This window comes from Callorhinus ursinus, unplaced genomic scaffold (genome assembly GCF_003265705.2).
Source record: "Callorhinus ursinus isolate GAN/ISIS: 27379988/994484 unplaced genomic scaffold, GSC_fseal_2.0 scaffold27, whole genome shotgun sequence".
Classification (NCBI taxonomy): Eukaryota; Metazoa; Chordata; class Mammalia; order Carnivora; family Otariidae; genus Callorhinus; species Callorhinus ursinus.
The window spans coordinates 23700867-23710605 of record NW_027397089.1 but is presented as its reverse complement, the minus strand read 5'-3'; the positions used below and the strand labels follow the sequence as shown (position 1 = coordinate 23710605).

Sequence of the window (9739 nt, the reverse complement as noted above, 5' to 3'; positions counted from 1 at the left end):
TCCAGGGAAGCAGTAACTGCTAATGGCCAGTGATTTAATCAGCTACCCCCATGTAATGAAACCGCCATAAAAAGCCCTAACCAACTGGATTTGGAGAGCTGCTGTGTTGAACAAATTCAAGTGCTGAGAAGGCGTTGTAGCCTGGGATGACATGGAAGCTCTTGATGTGGTTTTGGAATATAGGTGAGGTTCAGTGGGGTGAGGTCCGGAGTGGACGACCAAGAAAGAATTCTTTTTTTTTTTTTTTAGATTTTATTTATTTATTTATCAGAGAGAGAGCACAAACAGGGGAAGCGGCAGGCTCCCCACTGAGTTGGGAACCCGATGCGGGACTTGATCCCAGGACTCTGGGATCATGACCTGAGCAAAGGCAGACGCTTAACTGACTGAGCCACCCAGGTGTCCCACCAAGAAAGAATTCTTGAGACGTCTTTGGTGCAGAATGGTGGTTTATTAAAGCATGGGGAAAGGACCGGTGGGCAGAAAGAGTTGCTGCCGGGATCTTGAGTGGAGTTGGGAGAAGTAAGGAAAAGGGAGGTTTCAAAAGAACTTTCAGATGCTAAAGAGGACCCACCTATAAGATACCTACAAGATACTGGAGGCCTTGCCATCGTCAAATTAAGGATGTTTCCCCTCTAGCAAGAGGGGAAGATCGTTGGGAGGAGATTCCTGGAAAAATGTCTCACATCCCACCCGGGGCGGGGGGGTGTCACCTTGTGCTTTGTCTTCAGCCAGCCTTCTGCTCCCTCATCACTCTGCACTCGTTCCTCATACCTTGCCTTACACATTCTCACCATTTAGCTGCTCCTGAGTTGTAGCCTTTATTAAGTGGGCAGTGATAAGGAAAGCACTTTCTTGAGTTCTGTGAGCCATTCTAGCAAATTATTGAACTTGAGGACGGATTCCTGATTTATAGTTGTTAGAAGTGCAGGAGAGGCAGGATGGCAGTTGATAGATAGGAGTTGTCCGTGGGATTGATCCCCTAACTTGTGGGACCTGACCTTAACTCCAGGTAGATAGTGTCGAATTAAACTGTAGGATGCCCAGCTGGAGTTTCAGAATTGAGTTCAATAACCCTACACATTTGTCAGAAGTGTTGTGAATAGAGAAGAAACAGGAGCTTTTCCTTTCAGGCTATAATTAAATTTTTTTAGATTTGTTTGTTTATTTGAGAGCTTGTGAACAGGGTGAGGGGCAGGGGGTGGAGAGAATCTCAAGCAGTCTCCACACTGAGTGCAGAGCCCAACCCAAGGCTCCATCTCACCACCCTGAGTTCATCACCTGCGCAAAACCACGAGTTGGATTCCCAACCTACTGGGCCATCCAGGCACCCTATAAATGGTATTTTTTAAATTTCAAATTCCAGTTGTTCATTGCTGGTATATGGAAAAATGAATTTTTCATAATTTTTATTCTGCAACCTTGCTATGATCCCTTTATTAGTTCCAGGAGGGTTTTTTTTTGTTCAATTGTTTAACATTTTCTACATAGATGATCAAGTCATCTGCAAATAAAGACAATTTTATTTCTTCATTCTCAATGCATACATGTCATGTTTGCTATTCTTATCTTATTGCAATAGCTAGACTTCCAGCATGTTGAAAAGCAGTGACGAGTTGAGATATCCTTGCCTTGTTATGATTATAGTGGGAAATAGTATCCCTTAGCTACAGGTTCTACAGATCTGGTTTGTAGCAGGACAATGAGATCCCTGTAGAGACTGAGTAGTTCCCCTTTATCTAGGGATGCAAAGTAACTTACTCATCCCATTGGGATGTCCCATTGCAAATTCCAGTAGATAATTCCTTTCTCAGGCATGATGAGACATGGTGTTCTCAGCAGCGTAGCACATTAATCCATGGTGAGAGTCAGGACGATGGCTGTTTCTTGTACCTTCCATACCTTTACAGTATTGCATGCCTTGACAGGGGTCCCCAGTCTGGCATTGAGTCAACAGGCCTTACAGGTTGTCATTCAAGCATATTAAAGTTTAGGACAGGGGTGCCTGGCTGGTTCAGTTGGTAAAGCATGATTTTGGGATTGGAGATCAAGCCCCATGTTGGGTGTAAGAGATTACTGTAAAAAATAAAAATTACATGGTTGTAAAAACCCTAGTTTTTCTAGGAGAGAAGACAACATTTTTTTAAGTAATCAAAGACCTGCTAAAGACAAAATTAGTTTTATGTATTAAAATAAAGAAAAACCTTTGTTCACAGTTTATTAAGAGCAGACCAAAAATCTAAGAAAATGTATTTTTAACAGAAAGGAAACAATTCTAATTTTGCAGCAGTGTACTTTTGATATTAAAACTGTCCTTTTCGGGGTGTCTGGGTGGCTCAGTCATTAAGCGTCTGCCTTCAGCGCAAGTCATGATTCTAGGGTCCTGGGATCAAGCCCCATATCGGGCTCCCTGCTCCCAGGGGAGCCTGCTTCTCCCTCTTCCACTCCCCCTGCTTGTGTTCCTGCTCTCGCTATCTCTGTCAAATAAATACAATCTTAAAAAAAAAAAAACAAAAACCTGTCCTTTTCTTTTTTAACTTAAATAAATCCATTCTGATCTTGGCTTGACCACAGGTAAAAGTCCTTTCTTAATGTTCTTTTCCCACAGACTGTGCAATTTTCTGTATCCATTCAGCTTTATCCCATCTTATTTTTTTCATCTTGGAACAGTAATTTCATTTTAGGACAAAATTACTTTCCCCCTTTACCAAAACAGAACCAAACCCCCCATGTCCTTCACATCTTTCCTTACCCTCCCCCCACAAAACTCTATCACATTCTACTTTCCTTACCTTCTTTTCATGCAGTCATTTCCTTCCACCCTTATTTAGAGTAGTTTTGTAAACAAAACAAAACAAAACAAAACAAAACAAAAAAACCTTGCCTGTTTTATAAATCAATTTTGGCAATACCCTGGAGGTTAAAAAGAAAATCATATACGGAACATACATCAATACAGATAGCTTTTATTTCACTCCCATGGCTAAAACTTTTTATTGATATTCGTGATCTTTTGGAGGCTACAGAGTAGATTTGGGGCAAGAGAACTTAAAAAGCACTGTATTTGAAAAATTCTCTTTCCACTTGTTTTTTTATCTTCAGTCGCTGTGTGCAAAGTTTTGGCTAACTCCTAGGTGTTTACATTTCAAAGACATGATAAGATTTACAATTTTAAGGCAACAGCAAAAGAATGTTAGGTTTTTGCCCTAGGCATTTTGGGATAATTGCTACTTAAAAATTGCTTTTGTTTTTGGGGTGGACAACATGGGGCATTTCATCCCTTTCCCCTTCAATCATCACAACACCATCTTCATGCCCATCCTTTTTCTAGGGAATTCCACCACTTAGTATCCCAATCAGGCTTTGTCAGGAGCAAGTCAGACCTTACTAATCTGTGCCCTCCTAGCTTTTGAAAATGACACACTAAGGTTTCCAGATTATTCTGCTTTCCTACCTTGTCAGCCCGCCCCAAAGCTAGCAGAATAGTGGAAACCTTCATGCTCTTCTCTTACCTTAGCTCTTCCTCCAACTTTCTAACTCAAGATTCAGTGTCTCGTTGGGCACTGATGGCCAGCTAAACTGCCCCCAGGGAGAGCCAGCCCATTACAGCAGTCATGTGTCTCCATCTTTCTGCAGTACACTATGCAGTTCATCAGATAAGCACATCAAAGCAGCCAGCGTTTTCAGGGTGTCCTCATTCTCATGTGGTGATCTACAAACATCTAATATAGAAGCCACCTCTCCCATGGACTTAGAAGTCAATGCCAATTGCCAATGTGGGATCTCCCCCTGAGACACCTCTTTCCCAAGTCCCATTTCTTTGGTTTCCTGGGTGGCTCAGCAATTGTTGGCTTGCAATTTGGTCCTGTATTTAGTGGGCAAGGAGAGACTGAAAGGCAGACCTTCCTAGATTGGTAAATTGCAAATTGCAGGTTTCAGAAGCAAAAGAACTTACAAGGCTTGTCTTGGGTGGCCTCAGGATGAGTAGATCTGTGCACGTAACTGCCAAATCTTAAAAGTTTATATTAGAGGCCCTACCTCTAGGGTTTAGTCATATCTGTTGTTCAGATAGTCTCAACACCACATTTCTATCTGAAGGCTTGAGTCCTTGGGGCAGCTTCTGGGAATAGGAAAGGCAAGCAAAATGCATATACCAAAGACAGGGTGAGGGAGAGGGGCCCTCCAATCGTCCAGGTACACCTTGCAGTCAGCTGGGGGGTCATGTTCTCTTGATGACCTCTGCCAACACTTCAGTTGGACCCACTTCAATTCTGGCTTATTCCTGAACCCAGTCTGGGAAAAGAAATGCTCAAATAAAGCTCATAACACAGGCTGCAGAGCTAGGATCGGAGAGGCACTAACCTATAACCTCCAGCACAGGGAAAAAGCAGTGAACTCATTGGGCTCACTGGGTATTTACCTGGCTCACTGGGTTGCTCAATGCCCCTGGGGGTTATCAGGTGTCTCCCCTGGTTCCCTCTGCTAACACCAAAACTATTAAAAAGATAAACTGAGGCATATTAAAATTTTTAAAGAGTTTATTTGAACAAAAATTGAATTGGGCAGTACCAAACTGGATGTGGTTAGGAGTGCTCTACCCACAGGAACTCTGAGAGACTTTTATATTTTTTTACTTTTTATAATTTTTATTTTTTAAAGATTTTATTTATTTGAGAGAGAGAGAGCACAAGCACAAGCTGGGGGAAGAGCAGAGGGAGAGGGAGAAGCAGACTCGCGGCTGAACCAGGAGCCCAACGCGGTACTCAATCCCAGGACCCTGAGACCATGACCACAGCCAAAGTCAGATGCTCAACCAACTGAGCCACCCTGGTCCCCCTGGGAGAGACTTTTATAGAAAAAAGGCAAAAGCGAGGAGATTAATAGCTTAATCACTTAGTTGATTTGGCTGTTTGTGATTGGCTGTGCTTAGCTTTAAATTTTGTAATCTTGAGATAATTATAGGCTGATTTTGTTTTCTTACATATAGAGACTCAGTTTAACGGTCCCCTTGTTTAGTTATTTTAACACATTTCATGTAGATTTAGGAAGGTATCCAGGGAAGAATTGAGAAAATTGATAAAGGTTATCCAACTTTAGTGTATCAAAATTATCCAATGCAGGGGCGCCTGGATGGCTCAGTTGGTTAAGCGACTGCCTTCGGCTCAGGTCATGATCCTGGAGTGTCGGGATCGAGTCCCGCATCGGGCTCCCTGCTCAGCGAGGAACCTGCTTCTCCCTCTGGCCCTCCCCCCTCTCATGTGCTCTCTCTTTCTCTCTCTCTCTCTCTCTCTCTCTCTCATTCTCACTCTCTCAAAATAAATAAATAAATCTTTAAAAAAAATTATCCAATGCATGTCAAATTCTTGAGCTCCTTTTTTGGCGATCTCAATTTGGTATGTTTGTGTTAGGGTTCGAATCTATACTTTGCAACCACTTCCTGGTGGTCTTACTAAATGCCTGCTTTCTTAACTTTGTCCCAGTATTTCTCAGACTTGAGCATGTGTCAGAATCCCCTGAGGATATGATTGGTAGATAAGATACAGGATGGCCAAATTTGAATTTCAGATAAACAGCAGATAAAATTTTTCTATATCTCAAATACTGCAATATTTGTGACAAATACCTGTTTTAACTGAAATTTAAACGTACCTTCTCCCCAACCATCGCTAAATACTTGCAAATTGGTTGCTTGAATCTTCCTTTTGTCAGATGTATGTGATGGGTGTCTATTCCGTCCTTTTAGGAAATTTCAAAATATATAATCTCATCTATAGATTTTCTTTATCACTGATTCTTTTTTTAAAGAGTGGGAGAGCAGGGGAGGGTCAAGGGGAGAGAGTGAGAATCTTACACACGCCCAGTGCCCAGCGCAGAGTCTGACATAGGGTTCGATCAGAGGACCCTGAGATCGTGACCTGAGCCGAAATCAAGAGTCAGATGCTTAACTGACTGAGCCACCCAGGTGCCCCTCACTGATTCTCTTTTTAACTTTCTAATCTCTTCTACTTCTAGGGTTACCTCAGTAACTTTACTGGGTAACAAAAAGCTTGAGAAACTGTTATAACTAATCTGTCATAATTCTATCTCAGTTTTTTGTTTCTCCTTTTACTTTAACACCCGCTCCATTTTCTCTCTCCTCCTCTGGTCTTCCCTCTTTCCTTCTTGGAAGTCTGTTTCTTGGCTTTTGTTCCAGTTGTCTTTCTTGAAATTTCTACCAGGGCTTTCTCTTTTCCACTTCCTTCCCTCTTTTCTTTCTGTTTTCCTTCTTTTTCTTTCCTCCCTGCCTTCTCCCCGTGCCTTCCATGTCAAAATGAGGCTCCGCAGAAACAAGTGAGGGCACTAGGATCCAGCCTACAGCGCTGTGTTCCAGAAGGAGATTCTGTTCCGACAGCCCCTTCGGTGGAGCAAGTTCTCCGTCAGGAGAAAAGCGAGCTTCAAGAAACAATTCCTTGGCCTGAGGATCTGTTCGGAGGGTGATGGATGGCACCGCAGTTACGACTTCGAGAACTGCAGGAAAAGGAGGGGAGCCACTGCCAGGTGGGGGTGGGGAGAGCCAGTCAGGAAGAGCTTATGAAAGGGGAGGAGAATGTACTGGCGGAGTATGCTGCCTGCAAAAGACGTTTCTGCAGATACTGTGTCTTTGTGAGCTGACTGCAGAGGCCATGTGCATGCAGAATGCATGTGAATGCATGTGTTGCTGATTTCAGATCATGGGTCTGTGTGAACTGCTGAGTGCAGGAAATGGGAATGTATTGTTGAAAGGATTTTGCAGTCAGAGTGCTTGTTTGCGGTTGTGTGGTATGTGTGACTGACTTTTTGCCAAATGCACTGTTCTGATTCCAGCTCTGAAAGTTTAGTGGAAGTCTGGCTGACTAAGCCAAGACACAACAAAGTCCAAAGGAAATGTGGGGGCAACATGAGCTGGAAATAGAGAGAGCTGTTGCAACAAGAGAAAAAAAAAAGATTTGAAGAAAGAGGAATGAGAAAACAGAAGATTAAACAATAGACATTCTCTCCATAGAAAGAAATTTGAGAGGAGGAGGGAGAGAAAAGTAACATTCTTCCTGATACAGGCATTATATTTCCCTAGTTCTTCCTGAACCTTGGTGAGATCGTTCCTAGTTTTCCTCTTTTTCCTTTTAGACAGGTCTATGTAAACGTGAATGTTAACAGGTATGTTTTGGTTACACCGGAGGATGTTTTAAAACTTAACAGTTATCCAAACAGGAGCATTAATGGTTTCTAAAGAGAAAAAAGCGGGTTCATTTTGTTGTTGCTGTTAAATAGGAAAGCAAATGGACGTAATGGAAGGACATTCAGTTTTGATCAGAGATAAATTGAACAGGATTAGAGAATGACCTTTGTGGTGATTAAAATAATAATGTGAGGTGGTATTGTTATTGTTATTACCACAATTATTAACAAAATGTAACAGGGACTACTTATGCCTGGAATGAAATATTTAATTTAGGCATAAGAACTAGTAGATCTAGACAGATAAACACAGGGGCATCCTAACTTTGAACTTGCACGCAGGCTGGGGAGGGAAGTTTCATTTGGGAGAGTCCCAGTTTTGCTTTATTGCCAAAACACTAACTACATATTTTTGATTTCAAATCATAACCATTACAGTGTCTTTCTCAGCTCTTTACTCAAGTCGTTTTTTCAGCTAAGAGGTTACATTTTATTATAATTACATTTCCAATGCTACTTTTGCCCCATTCATTAATAGGTCTTTTGTTTCATTCAGCCATCTTTTCCTCCTTTCCTTCCTACTATTTTTTTTAATCTGCCTCTGTCCTTTGTTATCTCTTCTCCGATCATGGTTCCCTGGATTTGATTAAAATTCTCTTTCCCTTCTTTCCTCACCTGTCTCTCCTTTATCAAACTAATTACTTTTCAGGCTTGTCTTTCTCCTCATTCCTTTCTCGGCTGTCTTTGTCTCCAGCAAAGGGGGTGTCTCCAGCAGAGGGGGTCTGATGGTGATCAGAGGTAGGGGTGAGGCCTGGGCGAAGGCAGGCTGGGAGGGGGAGGAGGAGTGGTGCTTCAGCTGTTTCTGCCATCAGCCTAGGAAAGGCTGATTTCAGCTCGGCTCTAAATTCCTCGCCTCCCGCCTCCCGCTTCTCCCCTTCATAGAGTCTCTCTACTTTAAATTCTACCTCCCCTTCTCCCCACCACATTTCTCGGATGACATCCCTTTCTCCCAGCTGTGACTGCCAGGGACACTGACCTACTTTTGCCCTCTATTAGGCACCAAACCCTGGTTTCTCTGTGAACCTCTGAATTTCTGGTAACTACTTTTTGCCCCAGTGTGTCAGTTGGTCCCTTTTAAACCTCAAAACATTTCCTGGTCTCCCATAAGGCAGTGGTTTTTTAGTCTTGGAGCGTTGAAAAAAAAGCATAATGATAAGAAGCTTTCATGACTTTGGCAAATTCATTTATGACTTAAATGGATTAGTACTATGTTAATCAAAATGGAATCTGTCGTTAGACAATTACAGGTATTAGTAATTTTTGTTCAGTCTTTATAGGTCTGTTTGGCTGGTGGACTTTAGATCCTTTGTGACAAATTCTAATATGTATTTGCAAATATTCTCTATATGATATTGAAGACATAAGCCAAAACCGCAGGCATTGATACCTGAATAAAACTTCATATACAGTTGTCCCCCCTTATCCACCGGGGATATGTTCTAAGACCCGCAGTGGATGCCTGAAACCGCACATAGTAGAGTCTTAGCTTTTTCCTATACTTACACACCTATGATAAATTTAATATATAAATTATGCATAGTATGAGATTACTGATAAAATAATAAAAGAACAGTTATAATTTACTATAATAAAAGTTATATGAATGTGGTCTCTCCAATATCTCGTGCCATACTCCCCCTTCTTATGATGAGAGAGGACACAATGCCTGTGTGATGAGATGAAGTGAGGTGAATGACATTGTGACATTGCATTAAGCTGCTATAGATGAGGATCATCTGCTTCCTGACCTTGGTCGACTGTGGGTAACTGAAACCACAGAACGCAAAACCATGGATAAGGGGGGCTACTGTACTAAGAAGTGGGGGGAAAACTGCAGAGAAAACCAATTTTATAGCCCTTGGAGGGATTAGAAGAAATGGCTAAGTGTATGTAGTTTGATGCTTGAACTCTAGTTACTGTCATGCCACTTGCTAGCTGTGTAAGTTTGGAAAAGTTACTCAGCCTGTCTTGCCTCAGTTTGCTCATTTGTAAAAGAAGATACTGAAATCTAGTAGGGTTAGTACAAGGATTAAACTGATCTACCTAAAATCTCTGAGAATGTTCCATAATCTAAGACATTGTAGGTTTATGAGCCTGAGGACAGATAATTATACGTTTCAAGTATTTTTCTGATAATTTTCTCATGCCTCTGTTTTCATTCCATCATTTCTTTACTAAGCAAGCCACTATTATAGATCCTCTTTCTTAGTCTAGGTTGTCTATTCTGGTTGTCCAGAAAAGTTCTGGGAAACAAGTAGGATTGGAACCTGTATATTAGAGATTTGTCTAGTAATTCCACTGTGTCACCCAACATGGACTTCTTTTTCCTTTTTCTTTCTCTTTATTGTCTCTTCTGACTTTATATTGTGCTGTTAGGATAAAATTCCAGTTGCAAAGCACTGAGAGAGAGAAGAAAAATCAAGGAGTTTGGGAATTCAGGTGGAGTTGATGAAAGAAAGGCTAAATAAAAGCAAGGAAGAGTTGA

General features: G+C 41.6%; 1 protein-coding gene across 1 annotated transcript in view; it reads left to right on the top strand.

The window, feature by feature from the left end:
* The window catches only part of RIMKLB (ribosomal modification protein rimK like family member B), a 97381-nt gene that overhangs the window by 4558 nt on the left and 83084 nt on the right, over positions 1–9739 (top strand). The gene's annotated exons all lie outside the window — the stretch shown is intronic.